Source organism: Dermacentor albipictus, chromosome 1, assembly GCF_038994185.2.
Source record: "Dermacentor albipictus isolate Rhodes 1998 colony chromosome 1, USDA_Dalb.pri_finalv2, whole genome shotgun sequence".
NCBI lineage: Eukaryota > Metazoa > Arthropoda > Arachnida > Ixodida > Ixodidae > Dermacentor > Dermacentor albipictus.
In genome coordinates, this window is record NC_091821.1 from 16,284,094 (window position 1) to 16,301,596 (window position 17,503).

The 17,503-nt window shown below is 45.7% G+C and overlaps 1 protein-coding gene and 1 long non-coding RNA gene across 9 annotated transcripts in view; one reads left to right on the plus strand and one right to left on the minus strand.

Annotated features, from left to right (window-relative positions):
* Positions 1-17,503, minus strand: part of LOC135917103 (RYamide receptor-like) — a 399,699-nt gene that overhangs the window by 251,966 nt on the left and 130,230 nt on the right. The gene's annotated exons all lie outside the window — the stretch shown is intronic.
* The window catches only part of LOC135917121 (uncharacterized), a 90,514-nt gene that overhangs the window by 11,119 nt on the left and 61,892 nt on the right, over positions 1-17,503 (plus strand). Inside the window, exon 3 of one of the 8 annotated variants that reach the window (XR_010569191.1) lies at positions 1,880-2,347. The exons of the other annotated variants lie outside the window; for them this stretch is intronic. This is a non-coding gene — a long non-coding RNA (uncharacterized lncRNA). Of the gene's footprint in view, positions 1-1,879; positions 2,348-17,503 lie in introns of those variants that run through there. 8 annotated transcript variants of the gene reach the window in all.

A 17,503-nucleotide genomic window follows, 5' to 3' on the forward strand; every position in this document is an offset into this window, starting at 1 on the left:
TGGCCACCCTGTATACGCAATGCCTCATAACCTCGAGCGTACCGGAATCTTGGAAGAACGCTAACATAATCCTAATCCATAAGAAAGGGGACTCCAAAGACTTGAAAAATTATAGACCTATCAGCTTACTGTCCGTTGCCTACAAAGTATTTACTAAGGTAATCGCAAATAGAATCAGGAACACCTTAGACTTCTGTCAACCAAAGGACCAGGCAGGATTCCGTAAAGGCTACTCAACAATAGATCATATTCACACTATCAATCAGGTGATAGAGAAATGTGCGGAATACAATCAACCCTTATATATAGCTTTCATTGATTACGAGAAAGCATTTGATTCTGTCGAAACCTCAGCAGTCATGGAGGCATTACGGAATCAGGGTGTAGACGAGCCATATGTAAAAATACTGAAAAATATCTATAGCGGCTCCACAGCCACCGTAGTCCTCCATAAAGAAAGCAAGAAAATCCCAATAAAGAAAGGCGTTAGGCAGGGAGATACGATCTCTCCAATGCTATTCACAGCGTGTTTACAGGAGGTATTCAGAGACCTGGATTGGGAAGAAATGGGGATAAAAGTTATTGGAGAATACCTTAGTAACTTGCGATTCGCTGATGATATTGCCTTGCTTAGTAACTCAGGGGACCAACTGCAATGCATGCTCACTGACCTGGAGAGGCAAAGCAGAAGAGTGGGTCTAAAAATTAATCTGCAGAAAACTAAAGTAATGTTTAACAGTCTCGGAAGAGAACAGCAGTTTACAATAGGCAGCGAGGCACTGGAAGTCGTAAGGGAATACATCTACTTAGGGCAGGTAGTGACTGCGGATCCGGATCATGAGACAGAAATAATCAGAAGAATAAGAATGGGCTGGGGTGCGTTTGGCAGGCATTCTCAAATCATGAACAGCAGGTTGCCATTATCCCTCAAAAGGAAAGTGTATAACAGCTGTGTGTTACCAGTACTCACATATGTGGCAGAAACCTGGAGGCTTACGAAAAGGGTTCTGCTGAAATCGAGGACGACGCATCGAGCTATGGAAAGAAGAATGATCGGTGTAACGATAAGGGATAAGAAAAGAGCAGATTGGGTGAGGCAACAAACACGGGTAAATGACATCTTAGTTGAAATCAAGAAAAAGAAATGGGCATGGGCCGGACATGTAATGAGGAGGGAAGATAACCGATGGTCATTAAGGGTTACGGACTGGATTCCAAGGGAAGGGAAGCGTAGCAGGGGGCGGCAGAAAGTTAGGTTGGCGGGTGACATTAACACGTTTTCAGGGACAACATGGCCACAATTAGTACATGACCGGGGTAGTTGGAGAAGTATGGGAGAGGCCTTTGCCCTGCAGTGGGCGTAACTAGGCTGATGATGATGATGATGATGAAGCAGTGCATGCAGTTTTTCTTCCCTGAATGGTGTTTTTCAATGTTGTTCTCATTATCTTCACACATGAAATTTACCCGAACCCCGCTGAGCTTCTCCCTAATGGCTTAGTAAGTGCTGAGGTTGCTTTCGCATACTTAAGAGCTGACTGCAAGTATACACTATAACGCGGACCGAAAAGATAAAGGATTCGTGGCAACAACGCTTCCAGGCAAGTCATAAATAAGTGTCATAAGATATTGTAAACCTGGTATCCCAACCTAATATATTGCGCAGGTTTTTACAATTGCGAAAAAAAAGGATGCCGTGAGTCAAGAGGGCTGCAGTCGCAATATCCGCAAGTCCTCTCGCCACGAGGGAGAATGATTGCCCTTGCGACACTGCACTGTGTGGTAGCAAGTAATGCGCCGGAAAAGCAGTTGACGCAACAATCATGTCCACCACCCTTTCCCGCTTATTAAGCACTCGCCACGCCCTTCCATTTTTCAGGATGCCGGTGAGCGTTTGCGCAGTAACCATCGAGCGTGCACCAGCTCATGAAGTTCCGCCGATTTGAGGATTCCCACGATGACTACTTTCTCTGAGACTCAGCAGCCGCACTAATATGAATTCGAAAAAAAGGTCCAGAGCAGCACGCCAACCTCCTAGGTGTATCCGAGCAACGCACGAGGCCCGACCATCGCTGGTATAATGCAAAGATTCTACTCCCATTCTTTATTATTATTTTTTTGCGCTTCGCCGTGGACCGAGGGTCGCTTCGCCTTCATTATCAGGGGGATCCGCCGCTCGTGGGCGGTGGAAGATAAGCAAGGAATAGAATGGAGTGAAAGGAACCCTTACGTTGTACTGGCCTTTGGCTGGTTTAATCTTTCTTCTCATTTCTTTTCTTGCTGTATTATCGAATACTACAGGCGAAAAATAAAGTGAAGTTATATACCTGAAGCTGGTATGCACCAACTGGCCCGATATAATGTTTTATTCAATTGAAGCATGTGTTGTGCGTTGCAGATGTCGCGCGATGAACGCGGCTCCTACTATCTGCGCCACTGAGTGCCTCAAAAGGAAAGCCATCCCATCGGGAATAGCGGAGGGTACATATATGATGGCGCAGCAGATGCCCTGGGCCGCGATTTTGTGGGGACGCCTTTTCAGGTGCTATTTCTTTTCGAGCTTTTCGTTTGTTTGTCAGTGGTCAAAGTGATGGTCCACCAGCGTTATCAACTGGATCAGGCAGCTGTGAACGGCGGATAATAAAAGCGGCTTAGCATCGAGCGAAAGGTGTCGCTACAAAATTGTGGCCTTGGCTTCCGTCGAAGCCAAGGCTGTATGGCCACAAGAAGAGCCCGTGTCTTGGCAGTGACGGCGGTGGATTGTAGTGATGCAACATGAGCGACAGACTTGGCAGTTGTCGGCAACGCCATGGACGCCAACTCTCATTTCACGAGCTACTTCAAGCCGGAAAGTGGTGGTCGGAAGCAATCCAGCCCGAGTAAGACCCGAAATTCTTGCTCCTGAAGTTCTTTGCGCGGTATGGTGCTTGGTGGTGAACAAGATCACGTAAATTAAAAGCGTCGAAAATGTAAGGGTCGCTGTAGAGTCGTGGTGAAAACGAATTGTCTCGTTAAGGTGCTGACACGGGCTTGGAACGTCGTGTATACAGTGGCCTATTTCTGAGCAACCAACGCGTTGGACGCGACGGTGGCAATGCCCTTCAACATTTTACATTTGCGCTCGGCATCCAATGTGGTATTATTTGCATGGCGGCAGAAAGCCAGAATGTCCTGGTTTTAAGAGGTGTACATGATTCGCGTGCGAGTTGTAGCCGCAGGTTTAGCCTCTGCTTTTTCGACCTCGAAAGGGCTAAATAGGGAGGCGAAAATATGGGGAAATTGGGCTCTAAGAGCGGATCAGTCAGCGATGTTGCTTTCGTGGACGAGCCGAAATTCTGGAGATCCAAGGCACACGTTTGACTTATGTGAAGCGATTAATTAAAAGCTATGCGAAGGTCAGCAAAGGAAGGTAGGCAAATGAAGCTTTGATACGGGACCAGAAGCCGAATTCACAAGACTTTTCATGCATGAATGAATGAATCAATCAATCAGTCAAATGAACTTTTTTTTCTCTATGAGAAATATGGGGGTTGAGGGATAAAGCTGCAGGTTCGCACCTTGACAAGGCTCCGGTTCCCTACAGAGTAGCACAGCAAGCGATCTGCGGTTCAGTTCAAAATAATACATGTGCAGGAAGCAACAAAAGCATGCGGTGTCAATTGCTGCACTAGGATAAACAAAGAAAAGAGATATCGAGACTTGCAAAGAAAAAAAAGAATGTAAAGGATACAACACAGTGAAAAAGTGAGCAAGGCAGAGAAAGCAAAATTATACAGCGAAGGAAATAAATTATAATACGCGCAATAAAGATAATACAGGAGAAAATAAAAATATTAAAAGATTAGATACACACACTAGACTAGTAATCAACAATAACAGAGAAAATTACATTTCCTGGCATATATGATTGAATATACCGATAGCCCTTGAATGAATAAATAAATAAATACATAAAGTAATTAATTGGAATTGTAACACGGAAAAAGTAACCTTACATTCGAAAGGCCCTTTGTCATTGGCTGACCGCCTATACAATTAACGTAGACACTGCGATCATATATATACATATATATATATATATATATATATATATATATATATATATATATATATATATATATATATATATATATATGGAGGGTGTTCACACTTAAGCCTGATGGATTTCTTAAAATTAGGCACTGGGAAGCACGCGAAGACCACCTGTGCAAATAAGTTGTGGCCAGGGGGACACAAAGTGAGATGATAATTATCGCTGTTAGCAGCCAAACTAACCAAAGTTAAATCATTAACTTGTGGTTGATTGCAGTAAGTGGGTATGCTTGTATTGAAAAGTTAGAGGCAGTCGTTTTCTACACAGTTTCAATTGGAAGAATTCTTCTAGGGTGTCTACGTTCCGAGATATCCGACTGTAGTTCGCATGATTACGCATGCAATAGAGTGAGGAGCGGCGCAAAGCTCCTCCCTGATGTGACGTGGCTGTTGCGTGCGGCGTTTAGTCTGACAACGGGGCGGAGGCATAGGCAAAGATGACTGTTCTCCGTGCCCTCTCGGCTGGCGAAATCAAGGTATGACAGCGCTGTGTGCCGTGCAGTTCTTGCTCTTGATTTCGATAAAACTTGCAGTACTTGGAAAACAACAGTCACTTTAGTTGCGCAGCCCAGGCAAGGACCATGCCCGCTCGTCTAGTCACCATTACGCATGCGCACTGCCCTCCGGCTTCTCCGCTCGCGCCATTGTCTCGGCGTGGCAGCTGCCGCCATCATTGCAGGCTGCGCGGTCACGTGTGGCGGCAGCGGTTCCGGGTTCTTCGGTATTTTATTTCGCCAGCCGAGAAGGACCGGAAGTCGCAATGCAAGGTAGCTAATTAAAGAAACAGAGTCAACCAAAGTCGATGCCAAAGTAGACAACGACTTCGCACATGGTACACCGCACGTCGCCGCGCCCCTCGGCGCGACGTTCTGCTTACGTCACCCGGCAGCGGGTGACGCAAGCAGCCAGTGCGCTGCGAGAGCGAGGTCCATGGAGGCGCAACTCGCACGCTGCTGGTTGACGCCAGCAGAACGTGGCCTCGAGGGGCGCGGATTTGCGCTCGCTGCAGCCTCCCGTTGTGTGTTGCCCACGCTCTGAGAGCCGAAATTCGTCGTGCCACAGTTCCCCGGGTGGTCGAATTTTTCCAGATCCGAAAGTTGACATGGATTGTACCAGAAGCTCGCTTCATTTTCCCAGTTACAATGATCCCGCTGGAACTAAAAGTTTAAAGTTAATTAATGAATGGTTGTTAGCGACTAAATACCACGTGTCACCGGTCACCTCGTGATCGGCACCACTGATGGCATATCTCTGTAGGAACCATCCTTTTATTTCAAAATGGCTATAATTAAATACTAATGAAGGTCTTCGTAGAGCAACATCTGGTGCTGAAATTGGGAAGGCATTACACATGTTTTTCACCGAGAGGGCAGGTGCGCCAATCCCGGTAATGGTAAAGTCTGTTGTGCAATCTGGTTGATTTCCGTCTATATCGGCGCTAATTACACCCGTACCATTAAGTCAACCTACTCTGCGAGAAATTCTCGCTTCTTCTTGAGTTAAAGCCTACATTTTCATACGTTTTTTGACTTTCGCTACTACGTTGCAATGTAACGAAATTGGCGCTTTTCTTACGACGTTACATACATAAATATGTGTAGATCCCCGGTAGGCCAAGCACTTATGAAGCGAGCAAAATAAAAAACCTTGTCTTCAAAAAATTCACTAATTACCTTTTTTGTTACTCACTTTAGAGCGCATGTTGCAGTTGCAAAATTCAGAAATGCCTTGAGGTTCTAGTTGGAGATAGTCCCCAACTGCTAGATGGAAGCTTGTGGGAAACTCGTTTAGCACTAATGTATCTTTTAGCATACTTTAAGGACGGATTTCGCCATAGTGCTACTAATCTTGACATTTCTGTTAAGCATCCCGACTTCGATATAGGCTCGGCACAAATGTCGAAATTAAAACATCTGCCCTAAAGAATAATCTGGAAGGTAATTAGTGAGACTGTTTAATTACAAACCTGGACATTGCAATTTTTCGCGAAGGTACTTTGCACCTTTTCCAGAATTTCAATGGCAAAAGTCATATCTGTCACATGCTATTTAAAAACAATGTGTTCGGACTAAGACAAAGAAACGACCAAAAAGAGAGACGCATGTATTGCCGTCGCGTTACGTCTGACGGGGCCCACCTGTCGAAAACGTGGGCATTGCGTGGTACTGCAGCGTAGGTAATTTAAACTGACAGTGATGAAAAGGTTTGTGCTGCTAAAGATAAAAAGAAAAAAAAAACGTATATGCTAAAAGAAACTAAAAATTTCTTTTGTGTCTCCATTTCCCTCGACTTTCCTCCTTTAGCGTACAGTGACAAAAAACACCCCGTGTGCGACCATTGTTTCCTCTGCTTTTCACAAGAAATAGGTGCACCGTGGGCGACAGCTGTCACTTTGTTTTTTTAGCCCCGTGAAGAAAACGAATATGAACGTGCCTGTAGAGCAGCGGGGAACACAATAAAGGTCCGCAGGTCGCTATGCAACGCAACCGGGTATTTCTGGCACCCACAAGCAGCGCCGCAGCCGTAAAGCAAGCGACTCCATTCCCATCAACGCGGATACTCCGTAATGCACCCCAGGGCGACGCAGCAGGAGCTGGGCAGTTTGTGGACGGCTGACACACGCCCCAAACTCGCGCCCACGGAAACGACGTTACGAAGGTCGCCTGTTCACGTACATTTATTTTTTTTTATTGCACCTATCTCCTTGTGTTCCTCGGTGCAGTCACAGTCTTTAAGCAATAAGGTCAGTTCTCGCGGTGCGTTACTGAGGTGCAATTTCTGGAGATCTGTGGCTTAGTGATCTCATTTTTCTTTTTTTGTTTACGGAGCTGGAATTGCGCAGAATTCAATTCTGTTTACTTGTACCCGTTATTGCGTTCAAAACACTCACACGACCAACTTTTGTGTAACGCTATGTCCCCAGGATATTTCAGCACCCGGTGATGGCCGTGAAGTTGGACCGCTCACGTCAATCCGAGTTCCATAAAGCTCTGTTCTTACATTTATCCTCTTTACCTTAACGCCACTGGCGTGAAACTGGAATATATTACAAACAACGGTATTTACAATTGATCCGGACGACCTCATATGCTTGGCAGCACACAAACACCTCGATACAGAGTGTTAGCAGCTACGACAAGGCTTTAGTGTTGTTCTCGGCTTACGCGCAGAACGCAGGAGGCGATAAATCAATGCAAACGTTTTGCTGCGTACATGAGGCGAAAAATTAAGCGAATTGATCGCTGAGAAGAACTTTCAGCTAAAGATTGGCCCAGCATCTATCCCAGTAACAGAAGGGCTGTGAGTCCTGTGGCTTGCAATTGAATCGATTGCTCTGGATCAGGCGGCAAATGACTACAGAAGGTCCTGTAACAAGGGTTCTTCAATCGAAGAGGATGGCGTTGACCAAACGGCCTAGAGGTTGACCGAGTGGATCAGTAGAGAGGGTACTGGCAGAGACCATAGCGACCTCGAAGAAAAACATGCGCTACGTAAAGAGCTGTCAGCTAAACAACCTGCTCGAGCACGGAGGGCACGAGAAGGAGAATGCGGTTAGCTTTTATACGCTAACGGGAACACTGTCGACCCTGCAGGAAAAGGAACCGGCGGCCACAACAAGCGTGGTCTGGCGCGTTCTGTGCTAGTCTGGGCGTGTCAGTGCCTAGCCGCTACGCTGGCGCCTTCCTACGTCAAACGTCACCCACTCTTCCGCGCGCACACCACAGGCGCACACACGCAAACACAGGTGTCCACGCGCATAGGTGCGCGTGTTCATCTTCTCCGCTTTAAATATGGGGCTTGGGGCTTTTTGAAGCGTCCGAATTTGTCTTCATCATCCGAGGGATAGCTTTCTAGTACTTGGTGTCATTTTGGACTGCGTGTACGAATGTTCGTCCCTGAGGCGAGTCGTAAGAGTCCGCAAAACTTCGACTGCAACTGTGCATTTAGTAGTGAGAATTCCTACAAGGACTTAGGGACATCATACCGAGGTGGCTGGCCGACTGGTTCGCTCCTGCAATCAGGCGCTATGTACCAAGCGCAGTTGCAACCGTTGACAACGCAGCAATGAGCGATAACCAAAGTTGTACACAGCTACAGATGTCATGAAAGCGACGGTGGCGCTGCTTTTTATCAGTGGTGGATGCGCATGCAGCGGCAGAGCACGGCCATGCGGGCCCCATCTTGAAAGAGATCTGCGATGTGGACACAGGGCGCCGAGTGCTGATAGCTCCGTGCGCGCTGTGTTCTCGTCGCTTAGTTAACGCTGAAGCGGGAGGCACCACGAAGGTCAATTCCCTCGCCGCTACTGATCCCTTCCTCACGCCAGCATTTTTGACAGCGGGTTCCCGCGGTCATCGAGTGAGATGTGTTGATGTTTGCTTGTGTGTGCATTACACCATGCTTGTTAATTTAGTTAGTAAGCGAATGTTTACAAGCTTATACTACCTGTAAGTCTACTTTCCTTACTTCGTATAGCTGTCTAGTAATTTGCTGTCGCAGTAGGTGCTTCGCGTTTCGGGCGAAACTGCGACTTTTTTGTGTGTGGTAGCAGTTATTTGGTGGCCGGCAGGGATTCTGACACTACGCAAGCCGTTTTCTATTAAAACTGGCGTGGATACAGGCATGGCGAATCCTTCGTAATGAAAGCCATCCACTTCTGCAGCTCCCTAATCGGGTATTGAAAGCAATTGAAATATTTCTCCGGGAGCACCTCCATAGCCTCCTTTCTACAATGCTTGTTTCCGTTATGTGCTTTTCGTTTTGGAGAGGTACGAGCGCTCCTTTTTTTTCCAAGTGGTATTAATTTTTAGGGGAACGGTGGAAGACGTGCTTCTTGATTATCATCAAACTATGTTTTACTCTCTTCATTTTTACCCTCGCCGGGTGCAGGGCTCTAATGAAAGCAAAGAATAACGAGCGGACCCGCGTGCGGTAGCAAAGGACATCAATTCTTGGTAATGAAGCAAGGAGCCTTTAGGCAGTTTCCGAGGAGCAATATCGCGTGCCGGATAGAGATAAGCTTCCGAAATTAAGGAGTATAGTTTGCTGGTTGCCTTGCTGCATCCTTCCTCTCTTTTAAAAAGATAGGAGATAAGGATGTGTCATAGGAGATGTAATTGATATCAACTGCGTCGAATTTGATAAGGTCTAATATGAAGCTTACTGCGAGTGTGCGCTGCCTCCGCGCCACTGCTAGAGCTTTCTCTTTGTTCTCGTATAGTTTTTCTATCCTTCCCAGTCACTGGCTGGACGAGATCAGCAATGGACGTGATCCCGCGTGCGATAAAGAGCTCCTTACGTAATGATAGCCTTCGTTCTTCGTGTATTTTTCTTTTTCGTCCAGTTGATTATGTGCATGAAAGCTTTTTTTCCCTCTTTCTATTTAACTAATGGGACCTCCAGCTAACCACTGTGAATCGCGAAAATGAATCTGTATTGACAAAGTTCTCCGTTCCAAAATTGCGCTCGATATTGGTCAGCCGCATTTCGCTATCGCCTAGCTGGCTGCCACGATTGGTCGGTCTTTGCTTTTGCGAATCGTGTAACCGAGTAAGAACGCCTTCGTGATTCACAGCCTAGCCGCTTGACGAAATGCCGCGCGCAAGGAAGGGATAACGAAGCTGCAGCTGCGGGCACAGGTTATGGAACTGCGGTCCTGCACTTGGCCCGGCACGCGGCTTTCTCGTTCGCCAGTCGGCTGAATCTCGCCATTCTTAAGTGAAGAGGGACTGCGGCGGGAACGACGGTCGGCCATGGTTTTGAAAATAAGTAGCTTTGGTATGAGAGGGCATCGGTCGCTTCTATTTGCACGCATGGTTAAACAAGGAGAGAGCAAAAGCCGCTGATGAAAGATGGAGGCTTTTTAAAGAAGCACGGCCACTCGCACTGTTTACGCTGAACCTGTATCCGCAGTAAGCTTACTGCATCGCGCTCAACGGCGAGTACGTTCGGTCGATTACTCTTCGTGCGCCGGCGTTTGGCTCTGCTTATCATCGTTTCGCTTGAAGGTTTCTTTTTTGGCTAATTTTGGCTTCTTTGCATGCCACCCCGACGAGTTTAATGACCGACGCACGGCCGCGAGGCAGGCCGTTGAGCTGCGAATGATTGCGTCTCTGCTCTCGCCACCCTATTTCACTGAGCTCTTCTCACGGCTGTACGAGATATGCGTGATTTGTTCAGTTGTCTCTGGATTTTCGTTTGGTCAAGCAAGTACATTTCTTTTGCTTGTTTGTTCTGTGCTCTATAGAGTATGAAATATGGAGGAAATGCACTCCCTGTTTATTCGAGGGTAAGTCCATTAAAGTTTGCGGTGGAACCTAGCATGACATAGCACTTCCGTATGCAATATGTACAGGCGATTCATATGGCGCTACAGATAACAAAGCTAAGGAAAGCATAGAGAAAATCAAGTGTGGTAATAAATTAACCACCAGAACACCGCACTATGTGTGTGGTGCTCTACCAATTTAGCTATGCTGCGGCGGCTATCCCCCTGTCCGCTTTGATGGGTATCTGTGTATACGCACGAAATATCTGGCCCTGGGAGCTTCAGACAGCACCACTCATGACCATGGTGGCGTAGTTCAATAGGAACGCCATCTCGAACTTAATGCGAAAGATGTGGGTTCGGCTCCCAGAGGTGGCAAGCTGTCGTTCTTTTCTCTTTTTCTCGTCATTTCTATAATTCAAGTCATACCCACAATTAATATTTCCTGTGTTTTTCTTTGCTTCACATAAGTTTGTAACTAACAAAAATCGGGCCCCTCGGTTACCCTTCTTGTCGTCCATAGGTTATTTATGGATGACGATCCTTGGCATATTGGGAAAAAACTATACACTGTCTCGTAACTTTGCAGCTAGTGATACATCCATGAGGAAACAGGCTTATTGCGGCAAACTGGGACAAGAGTCGTTGGTATGCCTCTGTCAGAAGATGCTTTCAGTGCCCTCAAAACGAACGCAAGGTAAAATAATGCAGGCCATCTATTTCGACAACGAAGGACGAGTTTGGCATTCTTTCCGAAGTAAGATTTGATGGCTTCATTTCCCCATTTCTATAAAATTCAAAATAGTGAAAAACTCATCATGCCATCGCATGATACCAGAACTTTCAGCAATGTCAAATACGAGCTGGACCCGTATTCACAAAAGACGTATACTGACGCTAGAATTGATCGCAAAAGCAAAGGCGAACCAGTACTGGCGCTGGACATAACATTAGCGAAGACAACTGGCCAATGTCAAAGAGCACGTACGAACAAAATGCTTTGTGAGTTCGGCCCCTGTTTATAATAAAGCTTTGATTATACTGAACGCATCTTTTTAGTTAAGAATACAACTAATAGGATCTTTTGCTGCTATCACTCACGCAAAATGATAGCACTTCTCTACGGTTAGGTTAAAACCATACGCGAAGTGCAGGTTAATAAACCTTGAGCATGCTGCAAAGACAACCGTGATCTTGGGTGGAAGCTTAAATAAAAAAAAGTACCATTCAACATTCTCTTTTCGAGACAAAGAAATCGAAGAGCCGAAAGTCTCAACGCCGCTCGAAGCCCTTCTTTTTCTTTTAAACGACAGTGGTAGAAATGACCAAGAGCGTTTTGAAGCAGATTTTGTGGACGGAAAAATGATGATTTGGAGCAGATCTGGTAGTTATTAACAATGATGATACCGAATGGTTATCGGCCGGGCACTATTTTTTGCGCGTCAGAAACGGTTCCAGAGTACTGGCACACATCATCACGAATATTCTCGAGGAAGGTAATTCGCGTGCGTGACCACTCACGAGCAAGTTAGAACCATCAAGCGGCCTCACCGAGTCAACCAGCAGTCTCTAAAAAGAAGATGCCGCGCCTCTCCAGCAGTAAAGCAAGCCCCACAAAGGCACAGAAAGACTGATGGGAATACAGCAACGTGATATGCAGAATAGTCAGTTGAGCAATTTTATTTTCATCTTAAAGTTATTTCATTGGTAAAATGGCCGACCTTAAATTCCGCTGCGTTGAGCACACGTACATGATTGCCACACAGCAAAGCAGCTAATAACATTCAAGGGGGTAAGTTTTACTTTCCTGAGTGTACCATGACAGAGTCGCCGAAGTGCGCGTCGTTGGTTGAGGAACGCCTATCCCACCAAGGCAACGTCGTGGGTGCGAAGCACAAAAACGGGACACGCCAACAGCACGTTATGGGCCGAGAGCGCACTACTATAGGTCCGACGCAATTCCATGCTAAACTATGCACAACCAGCTACTTTGGCGCACGGAGTTTCCTAACGGTGGACCGCAAACATGCGTGAGCGTGCACTCGGTTGGATTAGCTCAGGCACCCTATAGCTCGTTTAGATTTATGAATGGCAGGGGATGCGACGGCAGTCTTCACATACGGTGATGGCGGCAGACACCTGGCGTTGACCACAACTCCTTTTCGTCGTGGCCTTCGAGAATACGCGGTGTGGCTCGTCCTTGGAGCAGCTTTTCTCATTTTTAGCATGGGTGTAGCAGCTTTAACGGAATGAAGAACATTGGAGCAAGTGTAGGAGCATTCCAACCACTGAAGTGAAGAAGCAAACGCCCGAGAGTAAAATTGATGAAAGGAAGCTGGACCCGTATTCACGAAAGGTTCTTACGTTAGAATTCGTCGTAAGAAAAAAAATCCAGCCAATTCTGAAGGTGCACCTTTCCTTAGCAAAGACAGCCGTCCAATGGCAAGACGCATTTACGAAAGAAAGGGCTTCGTGAAGTGGTGCCTCTGATGGCGGACACGGCCGCTTCACTTTATTCCCATTTCTTGCACGACGCGCATTTACTAAAGGCCGCGGGCAGAGCAGCGCCATTTCTTCGGCAATTTTTCTTTTCGTAATTGTTTTTGCAGTCTCCTTCCATGGAGCTGTCCCCTGTAAGGAAAGCTGGAGAAGCCAAGCTATCTCTGAGAGATACTTCTTTGGTGCTGTGCTAACGAGCCATGAATTGCTAAATCGTTCGTTGTCTTACTGACGCTGCGGAATCGAGACGCTTCTCCATTTGGACGTGACTTTTTCTTTCAACTCGAGAGGCAGCCGGGTATCGACTGCAGTGCGCGTCAAATTAATTTTAACCCGTGTCTAATTAGCGCCGTGTCACTGGTGCGTAAGGGAGCCCGGGAGCGTATAGATGAAAAAATATATCGCCTAATTACACTCGGCAAAAATGTCCGCTCCACTTGCCACTTGCGCACTAGAGCGCTTCGCTGTAAACCATCAGTGATGAGAACGATTTTCAAGCCGTTTAAATATTTCTTTGCGGCAGATTTTCCAGTCTTAAGGCATACGTTATGTCACCGAGCTATCTTCGGAGGAACAAAAGATGGTGTTCAGAACACAGCCTGGAATTCGATAGGTTGTTACATCATATACCGTTTTTTAGCGTATTTTCAAGATTCTGCTAGAAAAGTTGTAGTTTGCTACAGGGATAAAAACGAGTACATTTTCCTAGCCAGATATGTCTGTTCGAACAATGTGTAATCGCCCTTTACAACGTTAGAACTCATTTGTGACACGCTAGAGATAATAATAATGATAATCACTAAAGAAAGCCGGCAATGGCGAAGGGGAACATATCATCTGAATGTGAAGTAGCTTACTTCACGTGCAAGGAGAATGAGACAGATGAAAGAAAAAAAAATTATTTTATCTAAAGTGTCTAAGGAATTACACCAGAAGCTTGCGTAACTCAGGGACCCGTCGCTAAGGAATACATCTTTTTTTCTATTGGTTTATTTTGTGCTCGAACAATGTGTTGCTTTCCTTTTACCATTGTAATTTCTAACCTCGTCTGGGGTAGCGGAGCCCTCCAGCAAGACGTATACTGCTATGCCAGGCTTTTCAGCACAGGGTTCTGATGTGTGCTGATAAAACACTGTTGTGTGTACTGCGATGGAGGACGAAGGCGGTGATGACGACGTTCTTTGTGCACTTTCGAAATATCAGGGAACAATAATAACAGCAATGCTAAAGCACTGGAACACAATAGAAGAAGAGAAAAGAAAAATAATCATCATTGAGACGATCCGAGATTGTAATTTTAGTGAAAGGATGATATTTTGTTGACGAGGCATGGCCCCGGTCATGTACACTTGACGTTATGTTTGTGCTATCACAGCTAGAACCATTAAAAGTTCAGATATGCGAGTTGATTCCCGTAAACACACGGTTACTTTGAAGATCGAAAATAATTTTTAAAAATTTTGCGGTTTTACGTGCCAAAAATACGATATGTTAATGACATATTCCGTAGGCTGAGACCTCGAATTAATTTTGGCCGCCGTGGGTTATTTAACGTGCACCTAAATCTAAGTACATGAGGGTTAATCGTCGCACTTCGTCCCCATCGAAATGCGGCTACCGCGGCCGCGATCAGACCTCCGATGTCGAGCTCAGTGGCACCGCAAGTTTTGACATAAGTTCTCTTTTTCAACGGTAAACTGCTACCCACTAGATATTTAAGCCAGCTGTTACGTCATTTAAAGGAATTCGGAATTTATCATACGATCGCGACCAATGCATCAATGCGCGAAGAGAAAGCGAGTGTAAGCATTTTCTCTGATTAACTCACCTAGTTGTATTCATTATGTGTTCTAGATTGTCCACCCATATTTAAGACAGAATTATCGATTATTTCAGCTGTTCGAATATTTTCAATAAGTTCTTCGACAGCTGTTACAGTTAACGATTCCCCTGTGAGTGCGTAAATCACACACCACATCCTCAGACTGTACCGTTTTAAATGCATTTGAATAATGAATCCCTTCGAACTCACGCCTAGGGCATTTGTTGCGGGTTAGTGCTCACCGTGGTGTGTTTGAAACGAAATGGGCTTCACACTTGCGTGCACATTCCTTGATGGACAAGTATGTCTGTTCTGCCGACATTAGCTTATGTTACCGGGGTTAGGTTTAGAGCAATATCTTGTTTTGTCAAGGGTTTGCTAACCTGACCCTTCCAATATAGTCTAACCATTTGCTTTACCCATAGGACAATCAATGGTATTCCAAACGTAAATGGGAAATCTTTCACACAAGACTGCGTTGCCGTATTCAACCATGAAATTTTTTATCTCCACTGGTCTGTTCTCACCCCTTCTCCTCTCTTTCATATCTTTAAGGAAACTGAAACTATCAATCATTTCTCGTTAACCTGCCGTCGATATGTACGCAAGAGAAAAATGCATTTCGAAATTCCTGTCAACAAATATGCATTCCTGCGAATTGTCAGAACACTTTCTCCTTCGGGAGCGTTTGCATTAGGCTTTAGCCTCTGGAACGTCTACATAGGCGTTTGCAAATATGTTTGTGACACAAAGAGCATACTATGCTCTTTTCCGAAATTAGTAATTCACCGATCATATTTTATGGAGGCTCTGTCACAAATACTACCTCGGATAAATGTCAATCGTGCATCACACAACAATAACCGCTAACAAAACGACACAGCTCCGCCAAAAGGTTCAACCAATTCCAACAACTGATATGACCTCAACTACGGCTCGCTGTGTGAATAACACGTACGCCGTGTTAAATCCTGCAGGAGGACAACTAGCTTTCTTAAGTCTGATACACCCTGAGATCCAAGCTACCCGCAGCTTTTCAACGAACTTTTCGGATGCTTTATTGTTTTGAGCCGCCGGCTATACAAGATGCCACGAAAACTTTCAGCAACTAGCCTAGCAACAGCGCAGACCACATCAATCCTGACAGCGTGAGTGCCGTTAAGCAGTTCAAGCAAGCAACGAAAGCGCTGCGCATTTGTACTTCACGAGTCTTCACGTACTTGTGCTTCATGTACTTCACGAGTCTTCGCTTGTGAGCATTAGTGTCCCTTAGGTGCAGGCACATGATCGTGAGCGCAACAATGACCTTGCGGACTGCAGCGCTCACTCTTTCTTTCCATCTGTATGTCATCTTCTTTCCTCTCACACTGACTCTCGCTCTCTTTTCATTGCCCAAAAATGTATCCTCCGGCGGGACAAGCATGCCCTCGTTCCACTGCGAGTCTGCTCCCTTCTCCGTACTGTTTCTCTGACGGAGAAAGTTTCTCTCTGGAAGCTTTAGGCTGGAGCAGCGCATACATCAATCAGCCACCGCTTATAGATGAAATCAGCCACATAAAGACAATGTGCAGTGTCCGGAGTGTTTCGCTCTCGCGTATGCAGTGGATTCCTGCCATTTATACTGGACGTGCCGTGGGACGAAGGCCGCCCGCGAAAGTGCACTTAGGGTTGTGACGTTGAGAAGCGACCAACCTAAAGACTATGAACTATGGTTTATGGACCACACCTTTCATAAGTCGTTTTTGCAGCTCCTTCATAAAACGGGACTACATGCTTACTTTTAGTTTCATTCTGACTTTACGCCACGTGGACACCCAAGCGAAAAAGAAAAGATAATTGCCGATCGTATTTCATCATCATCAGCCTATTTTATTCCCACTGCAGGACGAAGGTTACTCTATGCGATCTCCAATTACCCTTGTACTGCGACAACCGATTCCAACTAGCGTCCACGAATTTCGTAATTTCATCGCTCCACCTAGCCTTCTGCAGTCCTCGACTGCGTTTCCCTTCTTTTGGTAGCCATTCTATAACCCTAGTGGTCCAACGGTTATCTAATCTGTGCATTACATGACCTGCCCAGCTCCATTTTTTTCTCTTAATGTCAATAGAATATCGGCTATAGCCATTTGCTCTGATCCAAATCACTCTCTTTCTGTCTCTTAACGTTATGCCTAGCATTCTTCGTTACGTCGCTCTTTTCGCGGTCCTTAACTTAGTCTCAAGCTTCATTGTCAATCTCCAAGTCTCCGCCCCATGTGTCAGCAGCGGTAAAATGAACTGATTGTACACCTTCCTTTTCAATGATAATGGTAAGCTTCCAGTCAGTAGCTGACAAATATCTGCCGTATGCAATCCAACCCATTTTTATTCTTCTATGAATTTCCTTCTCATGATCAGGGTTTCCTGTGAATTGTTTACCTAGGTAAACGTACTCCTTCACAGACACTAGATCGAGGCTGACTGGCGATCCTGATCTCTTGTTGCCTTGGCAATCTATTCATCATTATCTTTGTCTTCTGCATATTAATCTTCAACCCCATTCTTACACTCTCTCTGTTAAGGGCCTCAATAATTTGTTCTAACTCGTCTGCAGTGTTGCGGAATAGAACAATGTCATCCGCAATCCGAAGGCTGCCGAGATATTCGCCGTCGACTCTTACTCCTAAGCCTTCCCAGTTTAATAGCTTGAATACTTCCTCCACGCATGCAGTGAATATCATTGGAGAGATTGTGTATCACTGTCTGACCCCTTTCTTTATAGGTATCTTCCTACTTTTTTTAGTGTAAAATTAAGGTAGCTGTGGAATACCTGCAGATAT